At 54.4% G+C, this 13,934-nt stretch overlaps 1 long non-coding RNA gene across 2 annotated transcripts; it reads right to left on the reverse strand.

Annotated features, from left to right (window-relative positions):
* Window positions 1-647: 647 nt before the first annotated feature.
* LOC109497898 lies at window positions 648-12,393 on the reverse strand. Of its 2 annotated transcripts, none has more exons than XR_002154324.3 (3): window positions 12,156-12,393; window positions 10,320-10,413; window positions 648-2,010 (listed from the first exon to the last, which is right to left on the reverse strand). It is a non-coding gene; the product is annotated as an uncharacterized LOC109497898 (long non-coding RNA). The 2 variants fall into 2 exon arrangements; XR_002154323.3 differs by lacking the exon at window positions 12,156-12,393 and adding an exon at window positions 10,677-10,829.
* Window positions 12,394-13,934: the final 1,541 nt, after the last annotated feature.

Here is a 13,934-nt window from a genome sequence, read left to right on the forward strand (position 1 = left end):
AGTGGGTGACTCATTTTTGAATCACAAAAACAAATAGAGCATAAGATGTTTGTCTGGGCCGAGCAGAGCCCTTTTGGGGGTGGGGAGACGCGCTGTGCAGGGTGATGGCTCTTGGGGACATAAAGCAAGGGTCCTGGCCCCGCTGCTTTGTCATCGCTACGTCCCGACACGCGGTGAGTAATAACCACCTCACGCAGCGCGGCTTGCCTTCCAAACAGCTGGTGGGGAAAAGCAAATACAGGGCAGTATTTTCTTGTCCCTGGGGCAGAATTGGCCTACAGACACTCCTAGAACGTGGCACCTGGCTGTTCCTCCGTGAGGCTCGGCCGCCAGGGAGGGTCTCACCTGGGCGCGGGTGTGGCCCCCTCCTGCCCACCCCCTGCCCCTCACCCACTCCCCGTCCGTTCTCCCTCAGCTGCCAGCTGACTGGCTCAAAACGCTGGCTAACTTGTGCTGCTCCTGGCTTACATCCTCCCTTTGTTCATGGTTTGGGAACGAGTTCCCTGCCTGATCTGCAAGACCTTGCATGTAAATTTGCCAGAGAAAAGTCAAGATACCCAGTTCGACTGGAATCTCAGATAAACAACAAATCAAAAAAAAAAAAATTTTTTTTTAGTATAAGTCTATCCGATACAGCATTTGGGATATACTTATGCCACAAAATTTATTTGGCGCTCACCTAAAATTCGAGTTGAACCGCGCATCCTGTATTTTTATTTGCTAACTCGGGCAACTCGATGGCACACCTCTGTTACGTCACGTTCCTTGCCCATCTCCCCACGGTGTTCTCCCACCCCACCCCATGTCTGTTCTGGAACTTACCATGCCCCACCCACCACAGGGCCTGTGCCTCATCCTTGTTAAATTCCACTCATCCTCCAGACCTCAGCTGAAATGTCACTTCCCCGGGGCCTCCCACCAGCCTCCTTGAGCAAATCAAGTCCCTGCCTTATGCACACACAACACCATGCCCCCCCCTCCACCCCCTAGGACATCTGTGGCTTTACCCCCGGGTGCGATGGCGAAGCTCACATCCAGGCCTCCGGCCAGACGCCCCCTCTGTGAAGGCAGGACCTGTGTGCCTTGTTTGCTGCTGTGGCCCCGGCACCCAGCGCAGCGACGGGCACAGTGGACGCTCAGTAAACAAGTGTCCGGGAAACAAACCAGCCAGTCTCAGAAGCAGGACAGCAGCGCTGTGGGAGCCCGCCCGGGGCCAGGGCCCGATTCTGCAGCGTCTTGCATGGGCCGCACAGCTTCTCCCTGCGTCGTGTTTTCCCTGGCAGTGGCTTCGAAGCGGAGCCGACTGAGCAGAACTGGTTTGGGGACGTCAAGTGCGAGGATTCTGAATGGCACAGCCCTGCGTCGGTTTCTACAGTTTGATTTTCCTGGCAGGAAATAAGAAAAGGCCTTTCCCGGAGCCAACCGCTTGGAGGAATTAATGGGGCTGAAACCCTGGCCAGCACCAGCTTGGACTTCTTCTTCCAGGGGCACCAGAGATGCTTGGGAAGACAGTGACGGGACCAAGCTCGGACCCAGCACTGTGGGAATGCACGCCTTTCCCCCTTCATGCAGTAGTCCCACGGCACCAGGCTCCGAAGATGGGAAAACTAAGCTGAGGGGGGCCGCCTGCCCAAGGACATGCAGCTAGTGAGTAAGAGAACCAGCTGGAACCCAGTGCTGAAAAAGTTCTCCTCTCTTCCCCTTCTCCCGCCAAGAGCCAGCCGGGAGATAAAAGGGCACTCGAAGGGCCCTGGGAGGCAAGCAGAGGCCTTCCACGTCTGGTAACGACCGAATGATTCCCTTCCCGAGCACGATGATAAAACCTGAGCGTGATGCCAAAAGCAAACACCTGAAGGTTCTGGACAGTGAACAGAAGCGGATCTTCAGGGGAGGAGGGGGCTGGGCAGAGCAAGGTCTTGTCTTCGCAGCTCCTGGCCTGAGGCTCAGTGCGGTTGGCAGAGTGCAGGACGCAAGACGAGAGGGACGCCGGGGGGACTCGGTCTTTCTGGCCTAGGGAAGCAGAAGACAGAGGCTGGTGAACCGTGGCTGGTGGAGACAGCAGGGGGTCCCGGACGGAAAAGATTCAGAGAGGAGATCCCCCAATTCTGTCCATCCACATTCTGGTGGACCCCTGACCACACCCGGAACAGACTCACGGCAGCCCAGCTGAGACAAAGATGTGAACTGATACAGCAGCTGCCTTCCTAGAAACAAGAGGCTGAAGTTCAAATTCACTCACATCACTGCCCGCTTGAACACAAGAAACAGCACTCGTCAGAGAAAAATAACAAAATCCCAGAATCTTCACGATTCAGCGTTCGTTACATCCGGGTGTATTCCTTTGCTACTGCTGATGTAACAAAGTTCCACAAACTTAGTTGCTTAAAAACCACAGTCACTATCCCATAATTCCACAAGTCAGATGGCAAAAAGGTGGGTCAGTAGAGCTGGCTCCTTCTGGAGGCCCCGTTTTGTGGATTCTAGAGGTTCACGGGCCCTCCTGGCATCACTCGGACTTCTGCCTCCATTTCCACATCTCCCTATTGTAAAAACCCTTGTCATTACACTGTGGGACACTAGGATAATCCAGGATAACCTCCCCATCTCAAAACCCTGGGTCACATCTGCAAAGGCTACTCGTGACACAAGGTAACACACACACAGGTTCTGGGAAGGAGGATGAAGGGGCATTATTCTATCCATCACGCCAGAATATAACCCCCAAATTACCCAACATATAAAAAAAAGTAAGAAATGGAAGAAATTCTTGAGAGGAAATGAAGTCAACCAAGATGCATCCCAAGATGCATCCCAATTCCCAACCAGCAATTGGAACTAGAACACAAGGCTCTGACAGCAGCTGTAAAAATGGCTCTCGTCAAGTTGTAAGTGCTCACGATTAATGAAAAGATAGAAAGTCTCTGCTAAGAATCAGGAACAATATTGGGGCGCCTGGGTGGCGCAGTCGGTTAAACGTCCGACTTCAGCCAGGTCACGATCTCGCGGTCCATGAGTTCGAGCCCCGCGCCGGGCTCTGGACTGATGGCTCAGAGCCTGGAGCCTGTTTCCGATTCTGTGTCTCCCTTTCTCTCTGCCCCTCCCCCGTTCATGCTCTGTCTCTCTCTGTCCCAAAAATAAATAAACGTTGAAAAAAAAAAAAGAATCAGGAACAATATAAAAAAAGGGACAAACGGGAATTCCAGAACTGAAAATTATGATATCTGAACTGAAAAATTCAAGGGCTAGACTTTTAACAGTCAAATGGAGAAGTCTGAGGAAAGAGTCAATGAACTTAAGATAGAGTAATAGAAATTATTTAATGTGGAGACAATAGGGATTTAACGATAAATAAATAGAGCCTCAGAAACCCACTTAAATGATGTTAAAGAGTCCTGCATACGTGTAAATGGAATCCTAGAAGGAGAGCAGAAAGAGAATGGGGCATAAATAATATTGGGGGCAACAAGGGTCAAAATGTTTCCAAATTTGGTGAAAAACAGAAATGTACTAGGGCACCTGGGTGACTCAGTCAGTTAAGCGTCCAACCTCATTCAGCTCAGGTCAGGATCTTGTGGTTTGTGAGTTCGAGCCCCATGCAGGGCTCTGTGCTGACAACTCAGAGCCTGGAGCCTGCTTTGGATTCTCTCTCTCCATATCTCTCTCTCTCTCTCTCTCTCTCTAAAAAATGAATAAACATTTTTTAAAAACTGAAAAAAAAAAAAGAAAACCAGAAATGTACTGATACAAGATGCTCCATGAACACCAAGCAAAATCAAAGAATCCCAGAGCAAAGCACATGGAGTGGAACTCTTGAAAGCCAGCATAGACACTGCTACCTAAAAGCCACATGAACGCTTAGAACATTGCACGCACGGGGACGATGGCCCAGTTAATGGCTGACTTCATATTAGAAATCATGGAGGCCAGAAGGTATGGAACAACATCTTTCCGGTGATGAAAGTTTAAAAGAAAACCCTGTCAACCAAGAGTTATATACCCAGTGAAAATTCCTTTGAGGAGGAGGGCAAAGTAAAGACATTCTCAGATAAAAGAAAACAAAGGGCATTTGCTAACGTCTGGTCTTCACTACATGAAATGCTGAAGGGAGTTCTTCATCCTGAAGGAAATGATGCCAATGGAAACTCAGATCCTCAGAAGGCAACAATGTTACATATGTCGGTATCTGGGGGAATTATCTTCTTTTTTCCTCTTAAAAACCATAGAACCACTTAAAGGAAGAAATATAACATCGTCTTGTGGGGTTTAAGATGTGTACACATGAAAAATAACATAAAATGTGCATATATGGAATATAAACTGTAACATAAAGGACATACAAATATAAACTTACCCAATTGTAAGATATCTACACTTTACACAAAGTTGTACAATATTAACAGTGACTAGAGTATGAAAAGTTAAAGATGTATATTCTAATCTGTACAAAAACCATTGAAAAATAATGCAGGGGTGCCTGAGTGGCTCGGTCGGTTAAGCATCCAACTTTGGCTCAGGTCATGATCTCATGGTTCCATGAGTTCGAGCCCCGCATTGGGCTCTGTGCTGACAGCTCAGAGCCTGGAGCCTAAGATTCTGTCTCCCTCTCTCTCTGCCCCTCCCCCATTCACACTCTGTTTCTCTCTCAAAAATAAATAAACATATAAAATTTTTTCAAAAAATAATGCAAAGAAGTATAGCTTTAAAAATCAACAGAAAAAATAAAATAAAAATCAACAGGAAAATTAAAACGGAATTCTAAACAAAACTTCAGATAATCCAGGGATGCCTGACTAGCTCAGTCAGGGGAGCCTGTGACTCTTGATCTTAGGGTCATGAGTTTAAGCCCTGCATGGGATGTAGAGATTACTGAAATAAAACTTAAAAAAAAAAGCCTTCAAATAATCCAACCACTGAAGAATAAGAAGGAAGAGGCAAAGAGACAATAACAAAAAACCAAACCAGAGGAGGCAAACAGAATAGAAAAATGACAAAATGTGTGAACCCAAATCTAACTCTATCAGTACTTACACTAAATATTAATGTGATAAGCACTCAAATTAAAGGACAGAGACCATCAGAATGGATTGGGGGGAAAAAGATAAAACTGTATGCTGTCCTCAAGAGACACAATAAGCCATTGATGACTGATAGTTAATGGATACCAGAAATATGTAACATGCAAACAGTGAGCCTAAGAATGTGACCATGTTAATATCAGCTAAAATGAGGGGCACCTGGGTGGCTCAATTGGTTAAGCATCCCACTCTTGATTTTGGCTCCAGTCATGATCTCGTGGTTGGTAAGATCAAGCCCTGCATCAGGTTCTGTGCTGACAATGTGGAGCCTGCTTAGGATTCTCTCTCTCTCTCTCTCTCTCTCTCTCTCTCTCTCTCTCTCAATCTCTCTCTGCCACTCCCCCACTCACGCTCTCTCTTTCTCTCAAAATAAATAAATAAACTTTAAAAGAAAGGAGAGAGAAAAAAATAGGCTCTCAGATGAAAAGTATTATCAGAGCTAAATGTTTCGTGATAACTGATTTCATTTCTTGTGCACCTATTATGTGCCAGGACCCATGACACCGAACTCTTTACCATAACAAACCTGCAAGGGAGGCAAGTACTGTTATTTTTATCCCTCTTTTTTTAGTTGAGAAAACTTGTTCTCCAAAAGATTAAGGGACTTGCCTAAGGTGACACAACGAAGCCCAAATTGTTGGACCAGGACCTTAATTCTCAGCTGCCCTGCCCAGTCTGCCGTGTGGAGCTAGTGAGGGACTGCCTGAGCATACAATTTGGCCAAAAGACAATTACTGCCCCCCTCCTTAAAATAACCCGCTCCCTCCCAGTCTCCCCATCTCGGAAACGGCCCCCGCGTCCACCTAGCTGCGTGGCTCAGACCTTAACCCTCTCATGTGGTACCTGTGAGCCATCAGCAAGTCCTACTGGCTGCGTCCCCAAATTATGGTCTAAACCTGATCACTTCTCACCACCTCCACTGCAGCCACCACAGTCCAGGCCGCCCTCGCCTCTCTCCTGCCTCAGACAAACCGGAATCCCTGACCTCCAGCCGGGCGTCCTCCACCTAGCAGCCAGCTGACCTTTAAGAAGCATGAACCGATCCCTGCCGCCCCCACCAACCTCCACTAAAAGCACTTTAATGGCTGTTCATCACACTGGACGAGATCCTGTCCTCCGACCCCTCTCTGCACCCCCACTTCCCCATCCTCCACTAATTCACTCTCTCCAACCACAAGCTTGCTCCTGCCTCAGGACCTTTGCACAGACTTTGTCTTCTGCTTAGATTGCTTTCCGCACCCCCCACACCCTCGATCTTCCCACAAGCAGTTCCTCTCCTCACTGAGGCCTTAACTCAAATGTCACCTCCTCAGAGGGGCTCTCCCTGGCCGCCCTGACTGAGGTATCCTTTCCATCCCACGATCACATAAACCCTTTTTAAAAACTTTTTCATAGTCCCTCAGTACCTAAAATGGCTTCTGTCCTTGTGCGCTCAGGAAAGGCGGCGGGCCTGGGGGCTGGGGGTGGCGGTCACCGGCCTCTACGGAGGGCAGATGAAGGCACAGGACAGCCCGGCTTCTGCATGCACGCGGCCATGCTCCCTCTGGCCCCATCCAGAGAGCAGGGGGGGGTTCCAGAAGATCGGTCCAGCCACAGCGAGCCTGCCTCTGCGTGTGAGCTTGGAACCCCTGCCTTCCGGCCAGACGAAAAGGATCACGGGTGATAAATGAAAACCCAGAAGGAAAGATGTGTAAGTTCCCCCGCTGGCCCGTCAGTCACATTATTGATACAGATGTGGTTTAGGAAGGCGGCCTCTTTCTCGTTCCCGAGAGCTGACTGCGCCCGCGTCCTCGTGCTGAGAGCGGCCACTCTCCCCGCCGGCCCGAGTCTGCGTCGGCAGGTGCCATCAGCGGGCACGGGGCCGCGGCTCCGCTGACACGTGACACCCGGCCTCAGGATGAGGGATGGCGTGCTGGGGTCTCCGCGGTCACGAGGCTGTTTCCGGGGCAGCAGGTGGGAGCTCACAGGGGGCCAGGATCGGAGGCGACCACTCAGCATCTGTGGGTAACCTGCGTGTCTCTGAGACTCAGATGCTTCCTGTCTGGCAGGCGGTTCTCGCAAGCCCCGCCTCAGCAAACCCCTGGTGCGGCCACTGGATGAGATGGCACAGGCCAGACAGCCGCCCCCCGGCACAGCGTAAGCCCTTCACGGACGGTAGCTGCCACCCACGCTGCTCCATAAAAGCGTGGTTCACGTGCGGCCACCTGTCCCCCCCCCCCGAGAGGCCCCCGAAGTCCAGAACACAGCAATGCTACTTTAAACGCACAGATTCAGATCTTCTAGAACATTCCCCCCGAAACAGACACCTTCCCCGTGGAGGAAGCGATGTTGGGGAGAGGACAGGTGCTGGGCATCACACCGCCCGGTGACGCTGGGTGGCCCTTTCACCTGTGTCCCAGTCCCTTCGGTGACCGTGACGATGGCCCCTCAGGGCAGGGTGGGAGGGTCAGTGTGCAAACCACCGGGCCTGGGGTGGTGCTTACTTACAGAATTTCCCCAGAACTTTCCTGCAAGAAAAGTTGCAGAGTACCGGCGAGCTGGCCTTTTGGCAAACTCGCCCAAGAGAGTCCCCAGGAGGAGCCCCACGGAAGGGGGCTTGGAATCTGCTCTCTAACCGAATCTGCAGCAGAAAACCCCTCGGGCCGGAGACAGTCCCGGCCTCGCGTGGGTGTGTGGGCACCGGGCGGGTGCAGGTCGGTCACGCAGACGCCTCCATGGAAGGATCCGAGGTGAAGCGTCCGTCCGTGGCGGCTACACAAACGTCACCGACTCATCCCGCCGACACGCGGAGCCGCCCTGCTCTCCTCCGGCGAGGCTGGCCTTGGCGGCTTGCTCCCAGCATGGGGAAAGGCCAGAGTCTCTGGGCATCTCCTTGTTCTTTCTCTTGGATCACTCAGGCTCGGATCAGATGCCGCCACGTCTCCAAGGGTCCTGGGGTGAGGTCCTCACGACGCGGAACTGAGGCCCCATGCTTCCCTCTGTTGTGTGAGCCCCTTTGACCTTCCAGCCCGGACAAGCCTTCAGATGGTGCAGCCCCGGCCCACGTCCCGACTGCAGCCTCACGGGGGACCCCCCGGTAAATGTCTGTGGTTTCGAGCCACTCAGCTTGGGGGAACTTTGTCGTTGGACAGCATTAGATAACTAATACAGGCCTTCAGCCGGTTGAACGAGTGCGTGTTGGTTTTGTTCTTACCTGTTTTTTTTTTTCATGTTTATTTATTTTTGAGAGAGATCGAGCAGGTGAGGGGCAGAGAGAGAAGGAGACAGAGGATCCAAAGCAGGCTCCACGGTGACAGCGGAGAGACAGTGGGGCTCGAACTCACGAACCACGAGCCGGTGACCTGAGCCAAAGCCGGACGCTCAACCGACTGAGCCAGCCGGGCGCCCCGAGTTCTTACACGTTCATGAGACATTTAACCTGAAGAGTCGTGTGGTGCACGTTGCTGGCTGCCTACAAGTTACCCCTGCCCCTTTCCTCTTCCCCAGCCGAATCTTCATTTTGTTCAGGTATCGACCATTCCCAGGCACCTCTGTTCTTGGGGAAAGCTGACCCAGCCGTCGGCCTGGCTAAGCCGGTCACGGTCATCGCATCTCCCTCGCCAGGAACTGGTCTCCTGGCAGCATCCTGTGTATGAAGGGAGCCTGAGAACGAAGCCGACGCGTGGAGGAGGGCAAAGCCAAGAGCCTTGTGGCATAATGGAAGCAGAGCCTTGATCGCAACACGCCTGAAGCCCTCCCTCTGGGAGGGGTAATTCCCACTACGTCAGATACCAAGTCTCTTTTTTGAGTGAGGTCGTGTTTAGGGTTGTATTTCCGTGCATGCCGCCAAATGATCTCTTCCCTTCATTTAACAAAGGTTCATTAAGCAACCCCCTGTGCCAAGACGCCACGATATTCATCACTGAAGAAGACAGACTCGGGGCCTGACCTCAAAGACCTACAGTCCAGGGGGCCCTCGATGACCCTCAACCTTTTCCCATATAACGGAGGGTGAGAGACCAAAGCCATTCCCCTGACCCTGACCACAGCCAAGACCAAAGTTCATGGCTGTGGAGGTGACCTAAGACCAGAAACACCCTGAGTCCTCCAATACCTGTGTTGGCGTTGGGGACACAGGGGTAGGTCAGCCCCCGAGAGCCCTGAAGGAGAGGCTCGCAAGAGGCCTCCGGTCCTCGGGTCTCTGAGCACAAGCTTCGAGCCAGACGGTCCTGGGCCCACCTTCCAGCACCGGCATGAGACCCTGAGGAGACAGCCTAACCCCACCCGCCGAGCCTCAGTCTTGTCATCTGGAAGCTGGGGCGGATATTGGGCTCTACCCAGAGCGATGTCAGGAGGTTTACGTAACCACAACCTAGCTGCAAGGGAAGCTACGGCAAAGTGAGGATCAGGTCTGCGGAGCTCGAAGGGAGACGTGGAACCCGCCAAGATTTACACCGAGGGGGGCTCTCCCCCGTAACAGAAGGGCTCAGGCTCTGGGCCGACAACACATGCCCACAGCCGCCCGCGAGGACTCGTGCGTCTGGGGCAAGACGCCCGCACCTCCGGCAGACAGACACATGTGGCTGCAACGGAAGAGCCAGGGGGGAGCGAGTGTTGGCAGGAAGCTGGCGTGACTAGAACCCGCACGGAAGGGCCGCGCGGGCACTTCGGAGGAACACGCGGCAGGGTCTGCCGCAGCTCGGTGCCGTCCCGCCGGCCGGCCCGTCCCGGGAACGCGCCCGAGAGAACAGCACACGGATGCACCGAGAGCCACGCACGGGGTCCTCGCGGGGGCACCACGGGGAGCAGCTGGGCACAGCCCACGTGCCCGTCGACGGCCGGAGGGGCCAGCACACTGCCGTCTGCTCCTGCCGTGAACCGGCAGCGGGCGCAGAGCTTCTGGGCCTGGGCCGGATCCTTCTCTGCCCGGGGCGTCCTGGGCACCACCGGGGGCTAGCAGCATCCCCAGCCTCTCCCCGCTGGATCCCAGTTGTGCCCATCGGAAATGCCTCTGGGTGTTGCCCCACGACCCCTGGGGAGGGATCCCCCCGTGGCTGAGAACCATGGAGAGAAGGCGGAAGGGAGGGAGGGAGGTGGGGCAGGGGGAGCAAGGCTCCTTGCAGACGCAGGGATCAGTCCCCAAAACGCGCGGGAGAAAAGAAGCGAGACACAGAAAAGGGCCCAGAGAGCGTGTGGCTCCGTGTGCGTGCGGTTCAAGCACAGGCAGAAACTGACCGATGGGGACTCGGTCGGAACTGTGGTTACCTGGGGAGGGGTCCCCGCCTGGGAATGGGCGCGAGGGTCCTCTGGGGTCCGGGAGAAGCTTCCATGGTGGACACACACGCAAAACTTCATCAAGCTGTACAAATAGAATTAATTAAGTTTACTCGGGGTTTGTTAGACCTCAATTAAAAAGTACTTACAGAAGGGATGCGGCCGCCCCAGCCATCTGTCTCCCGGGGTCGCCTCTTCATCCCTGAGCCCGCCCTCTGTCAGATACCCGGCCATCCCCACCTGACAACGCTCCCGTCTCCTCCTCCTGTCCCCCCACCCGCCTCTCCTCTGGGGGCAGCAGCCCCCGACCCACACCCGCACCCACACACCGCAGCCCAGGGCTCCCACCTGAGGGCAGAGAACGTAGGGATGTGCGTGGACATCTCCACACCCACCCCCAGGGCGCCAAATAGCCCGTGGCCCGTCTACGCAACAGAATAGCACGCAAGGGGCAGGAGCCGGGAGGCCGCTGTGCGGTGACGGTGACGAGGCGGGGTCGTCCGAGGTGCGGGCTTCAGGGAGGGCGGGAGAGGGCGGAGCAGCGGGTGCAGTTTGTGCCGCCCCGGATGGGCAAAGAAAAGAGGCTGGGGATCCAGCCCATGCCTCTGCGTGTAGACGGTCTCCACGGGGACGCGCGAGGAGGAGGAGCAGCGGGAGAGGGGCTGGGGACACGGTGGGGAGGACAAGACGCTTCGGGAGCACTTGCCATCCCTGTGCACGCCTTTGCTTTACCGTGTGTCTGTGTCATAGGCTCAAGGAAAATATGTATAAAAATTAAACGTGAAAGAATAATTAGACGAGCACAGCTGTGGAAAGATGCCAAGACATTGTCTCCAAGCTCCCGTTTTGCTTAACGTGCGATCCCACTGATAAACACCCAGCCACCCTCCTGCAGGTCCCGGAAGGACACGCGCCGAACTGTAGGGAAGTTTTTTTTTTACCGGCAACCCCCCCCCACCATGCTTCTGAATTTTTTTAAAAAATTTCTTATAAGGAGAATCTTTGCAAAACGCTTACGAAAATGTTTTGGGGGTAAGAAAACATATCAAACAAGGGCATCATCGTCCGGCGTGATGTGTGCGAAGGGGGAGCCTGGGGCGGCATGAAGCTAGAAGCGGGCAGCTGAAGTTGCTGGCAGTCAGGGAAGGCTTCCTGGAGAAGGAGGCATCTGAGCTCTCAGAGGATGTCTCCCCTTGCATCACGGAGGAGGGCCCTAGAGGGGACCTCTCTGCTTAGGGTCACCTGCTTCTCTGCCCACCCGGCCGCACCCGCCTCTCCTTCCCCCGCCAACACCACTGACAACCGCCGGGCCGGGATGAACGGAAGGAGCCATTTGCCTGCATCGGACTCTGGCCTTACTTTTCCCTCTTTTCCCTGCTCTGGGCATCTGCTTCCTTCGTAACAATAAATTCAGACGAATCCGTAATCACTACTTTGTGCCAAGGGCTGCTGACCCGTGTTATTCATCTGAACTTACCACTAAGATCAACGTTCCAGTTCTACAGACAAGAAAATGGAGGCACAGAGAGGTTAAGTGACTTGTCCAAGGCCACACAGCCGGAAAGCGGCACGGCCGGGATTTTGAACCCGCACAGACCCTGACCCTCCCGCCGGGCTGTCCTTCCGTGTGCCCATTCTCCGCGCACCCACACCTGCCCCCGTCACCCCTGCGTCCTTCCCTCGTTGCATTTCTCCGCCTGTCCCCACCCTCCCTCCCTCGCCGCAGGGCTGCCTCTGAGGAAGGTCAGCTTCTTCTCGCAAAGTACAGTTCAGCTGCTCAGCTTCCGGAAGGCGATCCACCCCTGAAACCCTTTCAGATGTATTTACCTAATTCAAATCTCTCGGGAGCCCGACCTGCTGGGACAGTTCGTACGTGTAACCAACACGCACAGCCGGCCCAGCCCATCCAGGCAGGGCGGCCCCATCCCCGGAGCATCGCCCTGCGGAGCGCGGGGCGGGGGGACCCAGGTGACCAGAGCAGCCATCCACCCCCCGCCCCCAGCCCCCTAGAGTCGGAGTCGGGCCCAGCCAGCTGCGTTTCCGGCCAATGAACCTGCGGCTCCGAGCCGCCTTTTAATTAATTCCGTGTCTCAGGCAGCCGGAGCACGTGGGCAAACTTGTCTGATTCCACTGCGAGGCCCAAGCACATCCCAGTTTGCTTTCTAAGAATAGAAGCGGGAGATGGGGGAGGGCGGAGGCCGGGATCTAAAAATGAATTTGCAGCCCAGAGCAAAACAACCCAGTGAGGAGAGGGGAGAGAAAAGCAGTGCACGCACCGGGCGCCCGGCGGGGGCTGTCTGCTGCCCTCCCGGGTGTGAATCACAGACCTGGCAGTCTGCCCAACTGTCTGGCAAGGATGGGGGTGGGGAGGCGCTGCTCATGTCAGGAGAAGGCGGCTGGGGACGCCCATGGGAGTCTGCATTTTTTTTTTCTGGGCTGGTTCGCTCTTCCCAGTAGGGAGACCGTAGGGTGACTCACGGGCCTGCAGACTGGGCTGCGGGGGGGGGGTGCAGGAGCGCCCCAGATGTGGCACAAAGTTTCAGGAAATCGGGACCGAATGCCGGGGGGTGGGGGGCGAAGGGTGAGGTTCTGCCCACCTCCCCGGGGAAGGGGAGGGAGAAGAGGAAGCCCGAGCCTGACCGCTCAGGGGGATACTGAGGAGGTGACTGGGGTGGCCGTCATACTCAGCCGCTAATAATGACAGAATCAGGAACACCGACAGCAACAAAATCACAGAGATTTCACTCGGTCCGTCGCTGCTGTGGGTGCGTTACCTAAAACCTCTCACCTGAGCCTCACGAAGCCATGTGCAGTGTAAGCTATTCCTGCCTCCGTTCTGCTGATGAGGAAACTGAGGCCTGGGAGTTTCCTCCACACCCCAGGCCACGCGCTCGGGGGGGTGCCCACCCGGGTCAGGACGCAGGTGGTCCTCCCGCACGGCCCAGGCCAATCTCCGCAGCAGCGCCTCCCTGAGGACAGTCCCATCTCTGCTTGTCCCTGGTGAAGGCAGTGCCGTCTAGGCGTGGCCGGTGTCGCCCGGGGCGGGGGGGTCCGGGCAGGTGTGAGGTTAAGAGGGGTCTTTGGATCCAGCAGCAAAGAACCAGATGCACGGAGAGGGATCTTCCTTGTGTCCTCTTTCAGCCTTTCCAGTGAGATCCGCCACGGAGAAAGTCCACGCTGGGCACCGGCTCGTCCTTAACGCCCCCCGGCACTCGCTGCCCCCCGTTGAGTCAGGGGAGCCGACCAGCACCCGCCTCGAAGCCCTGGTTTGTTCTCTTTGTGTTTATTTTCCCTTCTTTGTGGAAAGTGACCCAGATCTTCCTTTTAACGGAGCGAGGTAGAGTTCACTTTTGAGATAAACTCGGTTTTAAAAGTGAGTCGAACGCTTGAGAGACAAACACTGAAATATTTATGGATGAAATGACATGGTGTCTGGGACTCGCATCAAAATAATCTGGAATTGGGGGCAGCGAGTAGAGATACAGAGGAAACAAGACTGGCCAGGAGTTGAAATTTTCTGAAACTGCCTGATGGCTATTCTATTACACTGCATTATACGATAAATAATTTTAATTTAATTCTAGGCATGTTTTAGATATAATTTTA

Source organism: Felis catus, chromosome A3 (genome assembly GCF_018350175.1).
Source record: "Felis catus isolate Fca126 chromosome A3, F.catus_Fca126_mat1.0, whole genome shotgun sequence".
Classification (NCBI taxonomy): Eukaryota; Metazoa; Chordata; class Mammalia; order Carnivora; family Felidae; genus Felis; species Felis catus.